At 39.7% G+C, this 7,219-nt stretch overlaps 1 protein-coding gene across 1 annotated transcript in view; it reads right to left on the reverse strand.

The window, feature by feature from the left end:
- LOC149818140 (ARM repeat superfamily protein) overlaps nt 1-6,098 on the reverse strand; it is a 92,404-nt gene extending 86,306 nt beyond the window's left edge. The window contains exon 1 of the mRNA XM_089984058.1: nt 5,310-6,098. The gene's annotated coding sequence lies outside the window, so the exon portion shown is untranslated. The remainder of the gene's footprint in view (nt 1-5,309) is intronic.
- Between the last annotated feature and the right edge of the window lie 1,121 nt (nt 6,099-7,219).

The following is a 7,219-nucleotide window of genomic DNA, read 5'->3' on the forward strand; positions in this document are numbered from 1 at the left end:
TCAATCTGCATAGACTTGCCACAGATGACATTTTGGTTGACAGTTGAAAAGAAATGTGATGAAGTCCAGGAAACATAATGGCAATTCAATTAATTTCTTCAAATTTGTGAATTATCTGAAATTAAGATTTTAATTGATAAACAGAAAAAACTGTGGACTTTTCTGAATATGCATAAGCACTGCATACTCTCCCTCCCTCCCTCCTTCCTCTACCCACAGCCACTTGTTTTCATATTATATTCCCAAACAGTATATTGAGACCTATTACAAGAATCATGCATTTTATAATTTAATTGACAAAATCAAAAATAAATTCATAATGTCAAAGTTGAACATCCAAATTCACCGTCAATATCCTCGAAAAACATCAAAAATACCCTATAGGAAGACGCAGAGTAAACTATAACTTAGACCATAAAGTCGAGCGGTAAAGCCAACTAAAAACAAAATATACAAATTTATAGCGCACTAAATTCAACAAATAACACAAAACTTGCTTGTTCACAAAAGTAATCCCTTTAAATGTGTTGGATTTTGGATTGTGGTGTGCCCGGTGAAGGCAAGCACAAGGGAATTGGATTGTGGTTAACGGCGTGCTTCAGGGGGAATCCTCGATGCAATTATCGAGCTCTAACTACTTGCAGGGGCAGGGGCTGAGATACTTATCCTCCCTTGGGTAGTTGTTACCCAGCCATAACCATCTCATTGAATTCAAAGGAATCCAATGTGATGCGGGGCACACCACTATGTTAGTGATTCATAACTCAAAGGCCCGCTACGTAAGTGGGTCATTGGATTACCGACCCACTAATCTGGATCTAATACCTAGATCCATATTTCATATCCAATACCTGGATCCATCTTTGACTTAATATTTGCGAAGTTTCTAAGCTTTCAGTTGCTTCACATTATAGAAACTTTATGAAAGTATTACACAAAATCTGCATATATAGTTCGAAGGTTGCAAAAAAATATTTTTGATTTCCTTCGTAGTCGAAACTTCACAAATTAACTTCGCATACATAGTGTAAAGTTCACATAACCAAATTTGCGATCTCCCAGAAACTGAAAGCATAGAAACTTCACAAATATTACACTAATTTCACATATATATGTTGAAGTCCGCATAACATTATATGTGATTTCCTTTATGGCCAAAACTTCGTATACATAGTGCAAAGTTCGCACAACCAAATCTGTGAACTTTTTGAAGTGAAAACCTCTCGAAACTTGTGAGATCTGCATGAAAATAACTTTATACAACTTCATTTCATTTATTCAAATTAAACATGGTCATACATATATCCATTCAAAATTGAATTTGCTCATACATATATATTTTTATTCTAGTATTTGAAAATGAACCTGCTTATACATATATCTATTCTATTCATTAAAAAATGAACATACTACAAACATTCACGGTACATAGATCAACATTAGAGGGTTTGATCTTTAGCTTTTTAATGCCAGTCGGGTTACTGTTTTTGTCTGCAGACCCTCTCTTCTATCGGGCAAATAATTGAGGCGAAACCGCCTCCTCTACAATCCGACTCTTGAGTATTTGAATCTTGCAATCCGTCTTGGAGCATCCACTTCTTCATCCAAGGGCTTATTTCCAATTAGACATAGCTCCACATTGATGGTTCAATCTTTGACTTTTAATGCCTGTCAGATAAATGTTTTTATCCACAAGCCCCCTCTTATTTTGAGCAAGTGATTGAGGCGAAATTGCCCTCTCTAAGCACTCTCCACAACCGGGACCTTCTCCTTTGCTGAGGACCATCAACAGCATTCACCACCTCACATCTTCTCTAAAATTTTATCTACCTCAGCCATGACAGCCTTCCTTTGGAGTTTCAAAATCTTCTCCACCATCACTTTTTAAAGATGAAAACAAACTGTAAAATGTGAACCACCATTTTTTTACTATTAAAGCATCGTTTTAAATATCGAAACGTCGTAATTAATGCTACTAGGGACATTCGCAAAAATATGGGGAGGTTCACCTTTAAGCCTTCAGTAAATTTGTAAATCGCATGTGCAGTATTTGTGAAGTTTCGACATGTTTCAGTTACAGGAAGTTCGCAGATAAAGTTGTGCAAACTTCATTTGATATATGTGAATTTTGTGAAATATTATGCGAACAATGACCAAGATTTGCGAGGTAATCCACAAAAACAATTTAGAATGACATGATTTACGAAAAATGACTAAGGTTTGCGAGGATGAAAGCCTGTAAAGAAGTTTTGCGAAAAATGATCAAGATTTGTAGGGATGAGGAAGTCCTCAAACAATTTTTTACAAAAAAGAGAAACAAACGAAAAAATAAACAAAATGATCAAAAACAACTTTATATATGATTTTGCAAAGCATGCAAAGTTACGTAGATTCACATGCCAAAAATTTACACAGATCTCTATGTATTTGTGGATATCTTGTAAAAAATCTATATATTCGAGAGGAACTTCGCATATTTGGGAGAAAGTTTGCATATTTGGATGAAACTTCACATATTTAGAAGGATATATATGCAAACTTAGACATGTATTTGTGAAGTTTTGAGATTTGAGTTTAACATGATGTTCACAAATATGATTACGCAAACTTTGCGATGTTCATAAAAAAATGTGCAAACCTCCTTTTAAGTGAGAGTTTTCGATACCCGATGAGTGAAAAGATATATCGTGCAAACTTTATGAGTTTCGCACATGTGAAGGTTAAAAAGGTTCTTTTATAGTTGTCTATTTACGATATTGGATATCTTGTAGATTTTGAATATTGTAGGGCATTTCGGAGAAGACATCATTTTTCTGTACAATACGATCATTTTTCGATACTTATGTTATGGAATTAATTAAATGGCTTTGGGTTCATCAGATATCCATGCATCTTCAATCCAAACCCTTGACATCCTTATTCACTGGTGGATCCATCTTCTTGTGTGTATGAAACTGGGAACCAGCCAAAACCGGATTATAGGAACGTTTCTCAAAGTATAATATAGGGCTTTCAACAGTCACACACATAGGACTGGATGTATCTGGATGGGATTCCAACTTTGTAGTGTTATATCGATTCAAGTTCAGGTCCAATCTTCCTAACTTAAGCAAGACCAGAGGTCCAGATCTGCATTGTAAGAACCAAACCAAAAAAGCCGACAATTTTGCTGCAGAATTTCTCGGACCTTAAAGGGATTGGTGTTGGAATGGGTCGGATTCGTAAACTTTCCAATGAGACCAGGGATCATGTGCATCTTGTATGCTCCGGGTCCAACCCTCCATACCTTAATACTATCGGGTAAGGATCGGAACTGTTAGGTCAAGACATGGCTCGTTTACGTCCCTAGATGACCCAAACTCTGGAACCAGAATCATGGGTTCAGCCCGAAGCCAATTTGTTAGGGCCTTTAGAGCAAAGATGACTAAGAAATATAAGAAACAACGGGTAAACATTGAACGTCAACACAATTTACAGTCAAAGGACGTAAGAACACGTTATTTTATAATGTCAAACGGTTCAATATTAGGGTTATTTTGGTAATCATCATTTTAGAAGGGGAATTTAGCTTATATCACTCGCTCGCTTGCTCCTTCCCCGTTGTCGCTTTTCTGGTCGGAGGGCGCCCCTTCTTCTGGATCCAGCGTTTCCAAAGATGCCCCCAAGGATCATCGGAATCACGAAATACCAATGCTTGAGATCCATTCCTTCACCCTCCTCGATGAGTAAGCAATCGATCAAAACCCTAAATCTTCTTCTTCTTCTTTGCACTCTTTCTCTTTTTCTCGCTATTTGTCTTCTTCTTCATTTTAGATGTGGAAATTTCGAGCGGGGATGATCAATGGCGGAAGAATATTCTAGAATTTGGTTGTTTCTTTTTGTTAAATGATCTCTAGGCTTGGCGATGCGCAATCCGACTATGATTCATTCTTTTCTTAGTTTCTTTTTCGTGTTTTTAGTTTCAAAATAACTTTATACTTGATATCTAGGGATTTCCTGATTTAGTGGGTTTAGTTCACGATTCTCTTGATCTTCTATGATCTAGACTCCTTTTCCTTTCTGTCTAGATAAATTGTTATGGTATTTAGATGCTTCTTTCCGCCTTTTTAATGAGCAATTTATGAATATTGGCGCATCGGTTTTATTGTACGATTATATTTTTCTTATTTATTTGTTTATTAAAGGGCTCTTAGCAGACTCTACGCTTGAAGTTTGTTTCTCCTGTGAGCATTTAAGTCTAACTCATGATTTCTGTGATTTCCTATTTTCGGGTTGCCGTGTTTATTTGATTTTTTTATAGTGACTTTTTAAGATTTATTTTAATGTAGTTATGAACATTTTGTTGTATCTTGGTACAGATTCAGTGTGGCCATTAGGTCTCACACATGGAACCCATAAGTCAAAGATAGATCCAAGTATTGAATCTAAAATATAGATCTAGGTATTAGATTCAGATTAGTGAGCCAGGAATCCAATAACCCACTTACTTAGTGGGCCACTGAGTTATGAACCCCTAAGATAGTGGTGGGCCCCACATCAACATATTTGGGAATCCAATGAGATTGTAAGCATCCCAACCCCTGCCTCTGCAGGTAGTTAGAGCTCGATAATTCTATCAAGGAATCCCCCTAAGGAGGCCGTTAACCACAATCCAACTCCCTTCTCTTCTATCACCTAGTGATAGGGGCGTAGCTAGGGGGGGGCAGGACTGGGCTGTAGCCCAGTCCTGCCTCCCCAAACAGTTAAATTTTTTTTTTTTAAAAGCCCAGTCCTAGCCCTGCCCTTATTCCATATGAAATAGATTTTTATCCATTTTTTAGCTCAGCCCTGACTGCAGCAAATAGTTTGATTTGTCCATATGAAATAGATTTTTATTAATAATTGTAGCCATTTTTAATTTTATCTCAAAAAAAAAAAAATCGGGGGCCCCCGACTATCACACACATAATTTTTTTTTTCTACAACCCTGTTTGCCCCCCCCCCCTCACATGAATCCTAGCTACGCCCCTGGTGGTATCAGAGCTTGGTCACGGTGTCGGCGGTAGTTACTGGGGGGGGCGTTTGAACTCCCCTTGCCAAAAAAACAGGAACAGACAGGAGGCTGTGCAGCCCGAGGGTATCGGCTGCAAAAGAGGGGAAGCCCTGCGTCAGAGTCGGGGTTACTCCGAAGTTGGTCGCTGCTGTCAGCAACAGAGAAGGAGACCCCTGGACTCAGAGTCAAACGAGATCCCCCGTCAGGCATCAATGCCTGCGTCGGGTGGTCATGATAGTGTAAAAAAAAAGAGAAAAAAAAAGGTTCGGAAGAGAACCTTCCTTCGCCGATTCTCCGGTGGAGCAGGTGGCGGACTACCAGAGCCGGGTGGTGATGACGGAGGATCTGCCAGAACCTGGGGATCAGGCTCTCCAGCATCAAGGTCTCCCGCGTGGAGATCGACGCCGAGGAGGAGGCGTCGGGTCCCCCACACTACCGACGGATCGTCAGCCCCTTCTTCTAATCTTTATAGGGGAGAAGCTCCCGCTGAACGATAACGACTCGGAGGAGATGGTCCTCTACGGCGTGCTGAAGGAGGCTTGCCTGAATGGGGTGGTTCCCGGCCATGGGGGCTCAGCCGCCCGCCTGTTCGGCTGCACCGGATCGGGCAAACGGCGAGAGAAATGCGGGACGTCTCGGTAGAGGCCGGCTTTGCGCGAACCGCCCGGCGATCGGATCGTCTTCGAGGCACTCTGCGATCTCCTCCGGAAGGGAGTCCTTGATCGGCCACTAGGCGGTGATATCGGCGAGAACACGACGGCGGACGAGTTGGGGATTGTGGAGGGAGGCCTCTGCAACCCGGCAGTGTCGTCGTCTTACCGGAACCCAAGCTCTCGAAGCCAAACCAGATGTTGCTCGAGGCGCAGGCGAGAGTCTGCACGGGGCCGACCAAGAAGAGACCACCCTCGGAGGAACAGGCGTTCCGATGCTCGGTTGCGGAGCAGCAGAGGGAAGCGGTGGAGTCCCCTCCACCGGGTAGTTGCCGGAATCGGCTGCTGAGGAATCGGTGGAAAACAAATAGAAATGAAAAGGGGAAGAGGGTTTCTCGAAAAATCGAGAACCCCTTAACAAATCTCTGTTTTTTGTTTTTCAGTTTTAATTCTTCTATTATGCACAATTTTCTTTTGAGCCCTATTTTTAGATAATTCTTGACATTTCAACCTGATATTCTTTGTATGGATACTATCCGAAACATAGCTTTTACTTTCTCAAAAAAATAAAAAAGCCTGTTGAGTTTTTCTATTTAACTTAAAATTTTCTTGATATTATGTTTTAGTATTTTGAATAGTCGATTTTTATCCAAAACTGTTTCTGACTTTTTTATTTTATAGAAAAATCTTTTTGATTTGCAAAATACCTCTTTATCGGTACAAGTTTGAATATAGATGAGGTCAAAGTTGTTTAGGTAGCTTATTATAAACTTAGTTGGATTAAGTAAAACTTTTTTGACTCAATTATGATTTACTTTATATTTTTATATTGATATTTTTTATCTTGAAATATTGTGTTTACATATATTTTTATATACAACAAACAACAACTACGCCTTCATTCCAAAACAATTGGGGTCGGCGATACGAACCAACACATAAAATCATTCTGGGTCTTCCACGTGAACCCTTCTTCTCCATTCATTTCTATCCATTGCCATGTCCTCGGTGAGGTTCAAAGCATTCATAACCTTTCCTATCACCTCCATCCATGTCTTCCTAGGCCTACCCCGACCTCTTTTAACTAATATATTTTTTCATTTCTCTATCCTTCTAACTAGAGCATCATTAGGCCTTCGTCGAATATGTCCAAACCACCGTAAACGATTATCTCTCATCTTATTTTCAATAGGTGCAACGCCTACCTTCTTACGTATTTCCTCGTTCTGAATCTTATCTTTTATTGTATTTCCACACATCAATCTCAGCATACGCATCTCAACTACACTCATTTTTTGAATATGATGTCTCTTGGCAGCCCAACATTTCGTACCATATAGTAAAGCGGGTCTAATAGTCGTCCTATAAAACTTTCCCTTCAACCGCAATGGCATTCTACGATCGCACAACACTCCAGTTGCACTCTTCCATTTCATCCACCCAACCTTTATCCTATGATTTACATCTCCATCAATTTCTCCATACTTTTGAATGATAGATCCCAAATATTTGAAAGAATCATCCACCGGTATTTCTT

The sequence above is a fragment of the Nuphar pumila genome, chromosome 13 (assembly GCF_984573655.1).
Source record: "Nuphar pumila chromosome 13, dmNupPumi1.hap1.1, whole genome shotgun sequence".
NCBI lineage: Eukaryota > Viridiplantae > Streptophyta > Magnoliopsida > Nymphaeales > Nymphaeaceae > Nuphar > Nuphar pumila.